The sequence below is a fragment of the Dendrobium catenatum genome, unplaced genomic scaffold (genome assembly GCF_001605985.2).
Source record: "Dendrobium catenatum unplaced genomic scaffold, ASM160598v2 fragScaff_scaffold_1481, whole genome shotgun sequence".
In the NCBI taxonomy this organism is placed as follows: domain Eukaryota; kingdom Viridiplantae; phylum Streptophyta; class Magnoliopsida; order Asparagales; family Orchidaceae; genus Dendrobium; species Dendrobium catenatum.
The window spans coordinates 218,662-233,208 of record NW_021319943.1 but is presented as its reverse complement, the minus strand read 5'-3'; the positions used below and the strand labels follow the sequence as shown (position 1 = coordinate 233,208).

Here is a 14,547-nt window from a genome sequence, read left to right as displayed (position 1 = left end):
AGAAATAATGAATTTTGAGTGATTAGCAGATGCTAAGTTAGTTTAGAGGTCTTTCATTAGACCTTAAGACCTCCAATGATGTAGATGATAAAAGGGAATTAAAACAAGATCATGAAAGGACCATACCACATCATTCTGTACACATACTACGATGTACAATTTGCACAAAAACTTTGTGCAAATTTTATACAGTGTACAGACGATGTGGCCGATTTCGATTGAAGTATGTAATAATTTCTCCAAAATCAAACACCATTTTGAGTGATTTCGAAATGTTTCTTGTTTTTTTTTTTTGGGAGTTGGGAAAGAAGTTTAGTTGCATTAATAAAAAGAAAGTTAATCATCAATAATTGAGAGGATTTAATGAAAAGAAAGATAATCAGGAAAAGATGGACGAAAAAACTGTATAATAATAATAATTAAAAAAAGGTTGTTCCATGCTTAAAGTTAATTTTTTTAATGAGCCTATAAAATATGATTTTTTAACATAAATGAGCAAATTGTAAGGGACACGCCAAAGAAAGTCTTGTATATGCCTATAATAAAAAAAAAAATACACGAATGGACTTATATTATACATATCATTGAAATATTTCTTAAATATTAAAATATATAATAATTAAATAAATATGAAGTAAATTTAAATAAAAATAAATGTATTTCAATTCGAGAGAGAGAGAGAGAGAGAGGATACAAGTATATTCGATATGTTATTCTTTATAATTAATAGTTTTAAACCTTCAATAATAAAGCCACCGATCAGTCATGATTTTAAGCCTCCAATATCTTTAACGTTAAGTGGGATGATGATGAAAGTTTATAATTCGATAAATTTAATATGAATAATTTAGTGGCTTTAACTAAAGTTCAGCATAACATATTGCAATCAATGTCTTAGTGATAGAAACATGGAATCTTTGCTTTTAAACTTTAGTTATATATAGTAACAATTGAAGAGTTTTGCTTTTTAAATTGAAGAGTATTGCTTTTTAAGGCTTCGTTTGGGACCGCTTTTTTATTGCTTCCTAAAACGGAGTTTTAGTACAAAAATAAAAAATTTTGTACTAAAACTCCGTTTTAGAAAGCAGTAAAAAGGCCGTCCCAAACGAAGCCTAAGTCTCCAATTGCTTTTATTAGATTAGTTCAAAGAGCAATAATTTAATAATTTATATCTATTTTTTTAATGTCTAATGCAATTCTATTCGAGCTTCTTAGTTGATCTCTAATCAAGCATCTTAACTAGCTTTTTCACGAGTGTTGAACGATACTGTTCATGAATGTAAATGAACCGAACCCCAAGTTGTTCAAGCTCGTTTAATATTTGTCAAAAGTGTTCAAGCTCATTCGTTTGCCTTATCAAACGAACATGAACGAGCTCTTACCGAGCCGGATGAGGCAGGAGTAGCTCGTCATACGCTTGGTTCATTTGCAACCCTAATTTAACACCTCAAAATTGCACTTTAAATTTTTATAAGATTCCTTGATGAATGAAATAATAACTAAATATAATGTGCTTATAATTAAAATGAGCATCTTGATGATAGATATATCACGAGCTCATGATTGCTCGATTTTGATATTATTGAATAAATAAAATGTTTAAAGAATATTACATTATCAAGGATAATAATATGGATTGTCCAATCAAGTAGTTTTTTTCTTCAAAATGATTAAAATATTCATTTCTAAAAATTTATTAGTAGACATAGCTTCAACACACCTAATGAGACTAATTGATGCCACAAAAAGGTTTCAATAAAAGTACTAATAAAAAACATTACTTTCAAACACAATATATAATCCCAATGTTGCGACATGATGCCAACACTTAGCATTATTACCATCTCTAAAGCTTTTCATCACAACCAATGCCAACATACATTGTTTCCACCAATACTAATGCTCTCCATCACTAACAAAACTAATGTGTACCACCTCAAACAAGGTTGATGTCCGACATAGCCCACAAGACTAATGCTCCCCCTCAACAGCACTTTGATGTCTTATATTGCCACTAACGACACTTATTGTCATTAGCAAGGTTGAAGTTCACCATTGACACCATCATCGACACCCATTATCGATAACGACCATGAACATCTATTCAATTAATGTCAAATATTGCGAACAAGGCCAATCTCCAATGTTGACACTAAAATCAAATACTGATGTTGCTAAGAACATCGACATCCAACATCACAAACAAAGATAATGTTCAACATGCACACCATTTTCAATGTATATCATCACCAATAAGCCCACAATAAAATTAAGTAATTGATAAATTATCCTAATCAAGCACGAATCTCGAGGCAAAAATCAAGTTGGAAACTTTAAAAATTAAATATGGGATCATCTTAACTCTGATTTAATAAACTTACAGTCGTATATAATGGACGCCTATTTCGTTGCTCTGCTAGGGTTTCCGCCTCCCATTCGCTTCAATGATGTTTGTCATTGTGGGGAAGTTTCTCTTCTCTAGATCCTTAGGTATTTTTGTGTTTGTTTTTTCCTGCTTATGACGTCTGCTCGCCTTCATGATCCTGAATTTCTGAATGGGTCTTCTGCGCCTCTTTCATTCAAGGAAGCCTTATCTGGTGTTTCTTCTTCTTCTTTTCATGATTTACGTGTATCTTCTCATCGGGGTTTACCGGCTCTGTTAATTTCTGAGGAAGAGGTTCAATCGCTTGCTGCACCATTTGAGTTTTCTTTGGTTGGCCGTTTTCTAGGTAGACGACCTTCGGTTGATGCCATTCGTAAATTTTGCTTTAATTTGAAGCTGTTGGGGGAATTTCAGTCAATGTTCTTAACCCCAGGAATGTTTTGATTAAACTCGTGAATGACTTTGATTATTGCTAGATTTTCTCTCATAGATCTTATTTTGTTCAAAATTATTACACGAAACTGGTGAAATGGTCCCCCAATTTGGATGTTGGGGTGGATTCTCCTATTATGCCAATATGTGTTTCCTTCCCTCATCTTAGGCCCCATCTTTTTTCTCCTAGGATCCTCTTCGGTTTGCGTTCTCTCTTTGGTCGCACGCTCAAGTCATATATGGCTGATTCTTTGGGTTCCCGTCCATCTATGGCTTGTATTCTTGTTGAATCGGATGTTACAAAGAAATATCCTGAAAAGATTTGGGTTGGTTCTGTGGAAACGGGTTATGTTCAAACTGTTATTTTTGATAATATTCCCCATTTCTGCATGCTTTGTAATTCTTTAGGTCATTCTAAGGATGTCTGCCCTATTTTGCATCCCACTCTAAATGTTTCTAAACTTGTGGCTGCTCCGTGCGGGATGCCTGAGTAGAATGTTCCTGATGATGGTTCTAAGTCTTTGGTGAGAAAAAAAAATGTAGGCCAATCATTGTGGGTATAATGGTAGATGCCCGAGACCAAGTCACTATGATTTCTTTCTCCTCCCTCCTGTTGAGTTTTTCAATTCTTCCCGCTAAATGATTAGCTACAAAAAAAATTTTTTAGTGAACGTGTCACGGCTGATTACTCCTTTTTTTCCATTTTTTAAATTGGCATTCTATGTCCAATATCTCATGGCGATAGCTTCCTGTCCATCCTTCAAAGATTCATTATCTAATGACTCTCATTCTTTGAGTTTTCCTAAGTTGAAAATTACATCTCATTGTGGCATGCGTCACTCTAGATTTCGGAAGGCAAAATCTTAGCTCTTGATGCACCCTTTGCGTTCGCCAATGTTGGTAATTTTTTTTCTCAACGTCAATCACTTGAGGTAATTCATATTCGTAATTTTTTTTTTTCAATCTAAAACTTATTAGTGAAGTTTTTATGACCATTCTCAATATGAGGCATGTTCTGATTAAGATGGTTACTAATTTGGATTATTATAGGGTGTTTGCTCACCAGTCTTATTTTGTGAACAATTGCTATATGAGGATTTTTAAGTGTTCTCCAATGTTTTATGTTGAGGTGGAATTTCTCTTAATTCCCATTTGGGTATCATTCCCCTATCCTAGACCTCACCATTTTTCACCCTGTATCCTTAATGGATTAGGCTCCCTCTTTGGCCGGCCTCTTAAAACCGACCATGCTATAGCTTGTGGTTCTAGGCCGTCGATTACTCTAGTTCTAGTTGAGCTAGATGTGACCAAACACTATCCGAACTTGGTGTGGGTTGGTTATAAAAATTTGGGTTATGTTCAAGCTGTTATCAATGAAGAATTTCCTTCTTATTGCACGCACAATAAATCTCTTGGTCATTTGAAGTTGGAATGTTGTTCCCTTAACAATATTCCACATTCAAAACTTCTTGTGGGTAATGAGAGTGTTGTGGATTTTGATCATATAAAGGAGTTAGTTGATGTTGGAGCAGGTTGATCATTTAAGAAGCAATCCTGATGGTGGTAGTTTGAGTTTGCCCGTTCTTAAGGTAACTTCTATGGTGTTTCCTGAGATTGATGAGGTTGCATGCTATCCTAAGCTTATGGTTCCTTCCTGATGGTTTGGTTAATGATGTTCTTGAGGTAATGGTTCTTGTGCAGGAGGTTGATGTTTTGCTTTATCCTCCTATGCATGTTGTTAATGGAAGTGATGTGCCGTTATCTATTGCTTTGTTAGTTCCACCTTCCTTTGCAAATTATGAGGTAGTTGTTAAAGCTTGTAAGGTTCCTTCTTGTGGTATTAATGATGATGGTGTTGAGTCTTACGAGCATAATCATTGGTTACTAAATGTGGTAGCTAGTTCCACTGTATATCCTAATTCTAATGTTGATGTTAGTGATGGTGAAACTGAGTTTTTTGATGATTCTGTCCCTTTAGACCATGGGGATCGTGTTTGTGTTTCAACCATGGGTGGGATTTTGCCTCTTAATTGTGGTAAGGACGCTAATTCTTTGGAGACGCCAGCTCGGTTATGTGCTTCTTTTCTTAATGGTGATGATCCTATGGCGAAAAATTATGGTGTCGTTGATGTTCCCATATCCGTTCTTTCCATTGATGCTTTGATAGCTCACCTAACTTGTAATACGAGGGATTGTGAGGTTATGCATGGAGATCGATTAAATGATGACATTTCCTCTGCGGATGGGGAGGAATTTAGTGAGGATATTTTAGACTATAGGGATAACTTCGATCTAAGTATTCTTCAAATTCCAGACGTTGGTTTCTTTACAAAAAAAAGGAACCATAAAAATGTAAATTGAAGAAGAAATGATTACTCCTTTTGGATGTGGGTTGGATGCTTGTTCCTTTTCTTTTAGAATGGTTCATCTATGGCTGTTTGCGGCCTGTTATTTTGTTATGTTTGTTGAGTTGGTGGTTGTCTTTTCTTGCTTCTGGTTAGTTTCAGACAATGATGAGGAGGTTTTTGTGCGCCTTCTCCTTGGCCCTTGCTTGTTGGCAACCTTGGTAGTCATTCCTCATTGCAGTTTAGTGTTGGTTCATGGTTTGTGGCGTACAATGGATGGCACTTGCTTAGCTTGGCTGTGGGTGTGCGTGGGCTCATTATTGAGTCCGGTAGCCACTAAAATTCTTCACTTTGAGTAGTGCTATTACTCTCTTTTGGGTTTTCATTCAACCTGTGATGGGCTATTTTTTTTGTTCTTTTCTGATTTTTCCTTTTGTTGATTGGAATCTTGTTTTAGTTTGTCTTACGTTATCTACAGTTTTTTATTATTCAGTTTGGCTTTAAATCCTTTAAGTGCTTCCATTTGCTATTTTTAACGAGTACGCCCTTTTTCATGATTTTGTTAAAAAATATTAAAACAAAATGTAAGAAGAAGATGTATACGAGATAGAGGGAGGAAGAAAAATGAAAAATTAGACGAGGTTTAAAGGTTTTTCTCAATAAAGGGAAGGAAAAAGAAAAAGCTTTGCAATCGTTGACTATTGACCAATCAAAAAGAAAAAGCAAAAAAATTGAGGCAGTTCTAAGTTGTAGGCTTTCAGTCAAAGGAGAAAGAAGATGGTCAAGAGGGAGTATCTTCTAAAGGTTATTGTGGGGAGAACCCAAAGGAATGAGGAGAAAGGGCTTGACTAGTGCAATGGTAGAAACAGGAGAAAGATTATGATCCCCCAACACTTTTGTTCTTCATAATTATGAGTACAATGAAATGAAGAGGCAGCATGTTTCAAACAATGATAACATCTAATTCAAGAGAACGTAGGTTGGGTCGTACAAAGCGTTTAGATCAATTTGGTTCAAGTGGGCCTGGTTTGGCTTGGTTCAAATTAGTTCAACAATATACCCAAGAGAGCTTTGTCATCAATATTTATATTCATATTGACAATACAAAAGAAAGGTACATGTGCACCTCTAGTATCCTTCATCAACATCTCAAATAAATTTATGACACTTATTCCAATGGATAATAAGTACTCTAAAAATAAAAAAAATAAAAAAAATAAGTAAAATGCGCTTTCATTTATAATCCCAAGTCATAGTCTTTGAATCTTGCCGGTGGTCTGTTGTGAATGTATCCGTGGATGAAAGGAAGAAACTATTTTATATCTTATAGCAAATTGGTTGAAATTTTTATAGATTTTTATTGTCTAAATAGTAGCAAGACAAAAAATCAATTTTAATTTCATATCTAAACATAAATAAAATTAAAGAGAGCAAATAAAAAATAGAAATGGTAACAAAAATCTAGCATAATACTTATTGTGAGAGTTTGAAAAGAATATGAAACTTCTTATAAATGAAAAATTCTGAATGGAAGAAATCAATGAAGTTATTATCTTGTTTTAACATTTTTTTATTCAGCGAAGCAAAGAGAAGAAGAATTTTAGAGCATAAATAAATGGGTGCAAAAGAAGCTGCATTTGTTATGGAATCACCAAATTGATACAACTAACAAGTTGAGGACAAACCCCCAACCAAATCTAATATGGAGAAGAAGAATTTTAGAGCATAAATAATGTTAATATAATTAAGTTGTTGTAACTATTGCTATTGCTAAATAATAACATGTCCTTAAACCTCTTTATAAAGAGGAATTACAGTCTCACATAACAAAATAACAACTTCCACCATACCAAAAGTAAATATTTTATAATGATATATTTTCGAAAGGCTTATTATAGGAAGGACGGCAAGACTTGGTGAGCTCCAACACATCCGATTATTTCCTCTTTGTTCTGCTGCGCCAACGTCAAAACTGCAAACCATTAGAATCAAAATATCAGTGTTAGAATATGTTAGTCATAGTTGAAGTAATAGCAACGTTAAAATTCATACACTTCATAATTAGTGTTCGAATACGTTCAGTAAATATTTTATGCTAAGGGACTAACATAGGTATAAGTCACCACAAATGTATGGTCTTAGGATATATGTCATATTAAGATTCAATTTCTCATTCAAATCTAATAAGAAAATCACTTTTTTTTTAAAATAAGAAAATCACTTCTAATACTTTAAAGTCTAGTTTTTTTTTGGTCTACAACTTTTTTTAACATAAGACAAATATATCAGTTCATTAGAAGGAAGATGTTTTATAATATCAAATCATCTAATGCAACTCTTTCTAATTTTTTCTTCCACATGAACTACTCCAAACTTTTCATGCATATACTGATTTTGTAGTATATCTCTAATTATAAAGCGTCTCCTTGCTCATCTCTACAACCTTTACCTTAAGTTTATGCTTCTCTTTAAATGACCAACCATAATTTAATCTATAATAAAAAATAATTGAATTTCATTCAAATTAAATAAAAATAAAAATAACACAATTTTAAAACAAAAATTTAAATTTACAAAATTTTACACAGCTTCTTCATATTTCGATATGATTATTCTTTTATGTTCATTAAATTATTGTATTATGTTATTGATAATACATATTACATTAATTTTTTTTTTTTTGGGAAAAAAACTTTGATATATTTTGTAGCCACAATTTATTAAGAGTACATCAAACTCATGAAGCCCCTGGGCCTGAAAAAGGAAGAAAAACAAAACAAAAGGAGAATTGCATTCTATAGCTGCGTTGACAAGCTAAATAACCAAACCGAACTGCTTGAGCTGAAAGGAAAATGAGGAAGAAAGATTCATATACTGCTGTAGAAGCATTTCAGAATTCAAAACCTTATTGGCTGTTCTAGTCCTGATTGCTGAGCTGCAATAGAAGCTTCCAAGTACCTCTCCACATTGTCCAGCCCACATAATTCTTTGACCACCGGCATGGTTGCAGGAACCTGCAACTGGAAAACCATATTAGGTTTTTCTGATCTAATTCCTTGAACAAAAGCGCCTTCAATCTGTCTCAGATCCACAGCAGGATTTAGGCTCTGTCCACAGTCATAGATTATATCAGTCTGCAAAATGGTAGTGGCTCCAGTAAGAAGATCAACCAACCTCCACCTCACTCACAGCAGCACCATAATTCAGGTACCTTTTAGAACCTTCATCTGGAACCCAAAGAGTGCTTGCTGATAAGTTCACTGATTGAAGACTTGCGTGGAAAATCAAATTGTTCCAAGATATTGAGCCCGTTTGCTCTTGTAACCTGTCCTTTAGAGGCTTCATCCTATCAACCAAGACACTCCAAGCACAACGAACAGCCTCACAGCATGACTCCGATGTGGTGCTCCCAGCAGTCCATCCTCCCTGGATCAAACTTAAAGTATCAGCTTGAATAACCCTTATTCTCTCAAGAAGATCTGGAATATCATTTCCCCATAATTCTCCGAGAGAAAAAGCAGCCATCTACTTCACATTTGTCCATAGCCCTTGACCCAACTCAATTCCTCCAACCTCCACAACAGCTGAACCATCTTTGAGGATGCCAACTTTTCCAGGGGTTGGCCTAATTGTTACTGGATAAACTATGGGTACGCATGAAATTCCCCGCTTCTTCCACATAGAAGAGCTATTTAAAATTTGAATTTTTGCCGCACGATGACTATAAATTGTAGAGGTAACCAGTTTATCAAACAAAGATGGCAATGTGTATTCAGAAGCTTATGTTTCAAATTCTCTATAGTAATACCTGAGACTCTCGATGCTGTGAAGATTTTTCTTTCTAATCTGGTATGTGTCAATATGGAGGCTTAATGCGACATGTTCAATAAAGCTTCAATTACAGAACGTTTTATTAGTGGGCTGTAATCTAGAAAGATGCCAGCATCTATTAACAGATCGATACGTAAAGCTGTAATTTTTCCATCAGACTTGAAACCCACTGCGTACTTTATATTCATTGGATGCCGTCCTGCATTCATTATCATATCAGTTTTACGATCAACATACATGCGGACAGGACGCCTTAGCTTGTACGCTGCCAAAGCACAAGCTGTTGCAACAGGTACAGCTTTTGTTGCCTTGCCACCAAAAACCCCTCCAACTCTTCTTGTTATCACACGAATATTGTTCACGGGGACACCCAGGCACTTGGCAATTATAACACCAGTATCCTCTGGAAATTGAGTAGAACTGTACACCACGACACAATTATCCTCATCTGGTACTGCAAGAACTGTTTGTGTCTCCATGTAGAAGTAATATTGAGAAGGGAGTGTAATCTCAGCGGAGAGAATCTTGTGATCAGCTTCAAGCATTCCTTTGGGGAAATCACCAACTTGCTCCGGACAAAAAAGGGGGGGGAACGTCAAAGAAGCTGGATCTTTGCACAGCCTCTCCCATGGACAAAATAAGAGTGATAAATTCTTCATTTAATATCTGAGAACAAGCATTAATACATTTCCAGAAGACTGAAAGGAACGATCAAGAATGAACAGAGAGCATTAAATCTAGTTTTCAACCTTACCGTCTTCCTCACACTTCTTACATTTGATATTCAGCTTTTTACAAGAGTCTCTTGCCACACTACAATCAGCCCAGATCTTTTAAAGACTAAAGGTAATTAATAAAGTTAAACTATTGATGTGTCCATCAACGGTTGAGATGCATCCATAATTTCCTTTTGCAGTCTGCAAGGGCGGCTACTCTGTTTTCTGTAGCTGTCTTGAGAAGTGGAGAACTTCATGTTATCATGAGTGGTCCCACTTTGTTTAATTTGCTTAACAAAGAGGTTCCAAACCATCTGTGCTGTAGTCAACAAGAACTTGTTTAGCTCCCATGTTGGCAAACCGTTGTGTTTCTGCAATCACAACACCAGTGGCTGACCAACATGCTCAGCAACAGAATCTGCAAATAATGGATCCACTCCAAGCAAGTTACAACAACCACTATTTCCCCCTCCTTTGGGGATGTCTGCAGCCAAAATAACAGTGATAATTTTTTGTGTTGCCCTTGTGGCTATGAAGCTAATGTCTTTGATGCGAGCTAATTGTCTTGTACTGATAATGAAAGCTCCAAAAAGACAGTCTTTCGAAGAAGGAATGTAATCCACATAGAATGCCTCACCAGAAGATTGAAGCTCACACCAATTTTCTTTGTTGGCCCACCAATGGGGCGATGTTGTGTCCCATAAGACAATAGCTATTTTGAGGATAAAAGCAGATCATGATTGCCGAAGCGTTCACCACTACTATCATCAAAATTCTCTGCAGGCGCAGGACCATTAGCTAAACTTAATTCTTCAATTCCTTTCATGTCTTTACAAAGCGGAAGAAGAAAATCAAATAAGAAAGCAACAGCTAAACTTGACCTATAAGCTCGATGTGCAGTGCCTTGTTTAGGCACAATAATCTTCTTAAGCAGTATAATTGCTTCAAGTAAAATGGCTAATGTGCAAGGCTTGCCAATCAATAATTTTTCAACATCCCTAGCCCTTATTGCGTGTGCGCTCCCGTATGCACCAAAGGCCAACTTCAGATTATCTATTATAATATGATGAGAATTTTTATCTGCAAAAGTGTGAGCTAAGAAAGCAGAATTGAGATATGCAACTACATTTCCCAGGGGTCTTGGTGCTGCCCTGTAGGTTTCAAATAACAGTTTTGATTCAATAGAACCATTGGTGTCTGAATTTGAATTGGGACATGAAGTCCAGGATGGAATGTGGAAGCTCAGAAGAAGGGTTGTGTAATTCATTGAGGGCGGTGTCTCTAAGAAATCCTCCAATTTAATGGCCAACCTTTTTGAATCTGTTCGTAAACAGACAGTTGAATCAACAGCTATCAGTGCGGTGGCAATGTCTGATGGGAGCCCCTTCCTTTGTGCCAGTATCAAATTTCCTCCTATACTTGCAGTATTGCGAACAAATTCTGAGGCCACCTTGGTCAAGTGCTCGGTAATTTTATTAAAAACAATTTTTTTTTCTTTCTTCTTTCAGAACTTCAATAGCCCTTGAAATTGTCACAGTTGCGCCAATTTGAATGCCTTTGTCATCACATTTGATTGAAGAAAGCTCAGAAATTCCTTTTAGATCAATGAATCTATCATACAGGTCTTCCTCCTTATAGACACCAGAACCAGTATTGCCAGCAACCATTTTGAACATTCCACCAATAAATTCTTTTGAATTCAATAGCTTATAAAGATTATCAACAGTCTTAGGGTAATGCCAAGAATCATCCGACAAACTTGCCGGCATAGCATTAAAACAGATATCCAGTTGCGTTTTGCTTCCATTGACTGAACCATTTGGAAATGCTGAATTGCAATTCAAAACGGACTTGATTTCCGACTTTAAGAACTCTGGGAAAGTAGAAGCAACAGTAAAAGAGGGCAACTTCTCAACACTTGCAGATTTTTCCCCTATTTTCCAGAATGCATTGAGACCAAGATCTTCTAAATCCACATATGCAACAAAACTCTTGCAAGCATCAACAATTGGCCGATAACCTGTACATCTACAAAGATTGCCCGAAATGGTTTTCTGAGCTTCAGTGACAGTGAGTTTTGAGAAGCCAGAAGGAGGAGCTGGCCTTTCACTTTTCTCAGCTTTTACTAGAGCAGAGTAAAGAGACATGCACATGCCAGGAGTACAGAATCCACATTGCAAAGCATGAAAGCCAGAAAACCTTTTGTGAATAGAATGGAAGCCATCCTTAGCATTTCCTAGGCCCTCAGCAGTTGTGACTGAACAAAAGTTTATACTGTAGATAAGAGTGAGACATGAGCTAATTGCGAATTCTTCTACTTGTTCACTCACTGGATCATATGTTCAAGCAAACACGAAGGAGGATTTTGTAGGCGCGGATAAGAAAACAACGCCATAGCCATTACACGGCGGTCAGCCAGCCGGCAAGATTGCCAATCAGCTGTGAAGGAGCCAAAAGAAGAAGAAATTTAATCACATATTACATTAAATGTTTTAATGGTATTATAAAAAATATTGGAGTGGTTTGGAAGATATTCTTAATATTATAATAGTCCAAATGCATTCTAACAACATTTATAAAACAATCTTTAATACATATGATGAATTACATATTTCATTCCTATCTATTAAAATTTTTAATATATATATATATATATATATATATAATCATTTTTTGATTTGTAGTTCTAATTTGCCTTTATTATGGTCGATCATTTGAGCAAGTTTTTATAATGTTTGCATGGATTTAAATTATTTGTTAAATAAAGTGCAATGTTGTCCACACCAGTGAAGTTAAAAGTAAGATCCACTCAAATTGGAAGCTCTTTTGGGCTTAATAGGACGATATTATTGACATTTTCTCACTAATTACGCTTCCTTAAACATGGTTTTTTTTTTAATCAGTGCAAGTGGTCAAGTCTTCCAATACCTTTTAACCTTTTTTTAACTTCTACAATATAAAAATAATCATTTGTTAAATAAAGTACAATGTTGTCCAAGCCACTTAAATTTAGGCAGATCCACAAAATAAGAAGCTCCTTTGGGCTTAATAGGACAATTTTATTTAATAGTGATGATTGTCTACTATGTCTATATCAAATTATGTGAGGAAGAAAGGTTTTATTTAAATCATTATAACAATGAAGAAAATTTTCTTAAAAATTAGAAGAGAATGAATATATAATTAAAGTAGATTAAGGCAACGCATTTTATACTTTATATGTATTGCTAATGTTAAGTAGTGGTAATGTTATTAGCATAAATAGTACCTCAAACTCTTTTTGGGATAGAGAAGACATAGCAATTGCATCCATAGCCATAGACAGGAAAATACATATCATGATATATGCAGAGAATGTTCTGCCTTCTTTATTTCTCTTCATAGCCATTGCATCCTTTTCATAAGCTGAGTACAACCATCAATGCATGGATTGTTACTTAAAAAGAGAATAGAATTCATATCAAAATACTAAAAATGGAATAAAGTGCAAACTTTAGCGATCTCATTGTTCGTAGATGCTTATCCAAGCACCAAAGGCCACGATTGAAATCGTTCAAATCAATAGAATCAATATTAGAATTTGTAATCCATAGTTAATATAAATAAGAAGTAACAATGTTAAACTTATTACACTTTCTATCAAATTATTTTAGAGTTCATTGATTAATTTGGTTAATTAAGGTTATTAAATTATACTTTGAATATTAATAAGGTTTTAAATTTCATTGATTTTATGTTTTTAAGGAAGATTATTTTCTTTTAAAGAATAATATAATTGATCAAAACAAAATCATTATTTCAAGAAATAAATTTTTATGGTTGGGCAAACAAATATAATAAATAGATTAAAAGTACTACATAAATAAATATTTTTAAATAAACTATTTTATAAAGGCCAATTATTATGGGAAGGAGGCTTATGGTGGAAAGGACAAAATGAAAGTGCCAACAAATTGCAAGAAATAACTTTTTTAATTTCAACAAGCAATGAGACCAATCTTGCCAACTATTAAAATTTATTTAAAAATTATAATTGATTTAGTGTTAAAATTTTCTATACACAACTATAATGCCCTAAAATGAAATTAATTTAAATATGAAAATAATGATATAATCCCATAAAATTATTTAATTTGTTAGCTAAAAAATTGAGAAAGAGATGGAGAAAGAGCGAGAGAGAAACTATCTTAATTTTGTTTTGGAATGATTTCATCGATACATACCTTATCTTCATAGGTTATATCATGTCGTTAATAATACAACTCTTTCATCCTTGGGCATATGTATACATCTGTAAAGCCTTTTTGAAATGAAACTCTTCCAAATGAATGATCAAAAGCTTCATCTAGATCGAGATGGAGAAAGGAAGAAAAAAAGCTTAATTAATGTGATTAGATTTTGTAATGGAATGGTTTCATACCTGTACATTATTTTCATAATTGATAGCATGCCATTGGTCTCACCACCATTACTGCATTAAAAAACATTAAAATAAATAATTTAGTTGATTACATTGTGATCGTGAATATTGTTATTGGGTGGTTGAAATTGATCAAATCATTTCTTTTGAATTATAAAGTGATAATAAAATCATGCATACTGCTAGCGACTACTTCAATACAAAGGTAATGACAGCTACTGGAAGCTATTAATTATGTTATAACATTATTAAAAATAGTAAAGTGGCTAAAATCACCTGAAACGAGATGGAGAGTTTTCGATTATAGATCCTCTTCTAATTCATCTTTTGAATCCTCCTGCCAATAACAACGATTGAACTCTCAAACAAGATCCAAATTATATGTATTGTTAATGTTAAGTAGTGGCAATGTTATTAGCA

General features: G+C 34.4%; 1 pseudogene; it reads right to left on the bottom strand.

The window, feature by feature from the left end:
* Positions 1-8,057: 8,057 nt before the first annotated feature.
* LOC110097898 lies at positions 8,058-13,988 on the bottom strand (annotated as a pseudogene).
* Between the last annotated feature and the right edge of the window lie 559 nt (positions 13,989-14,547).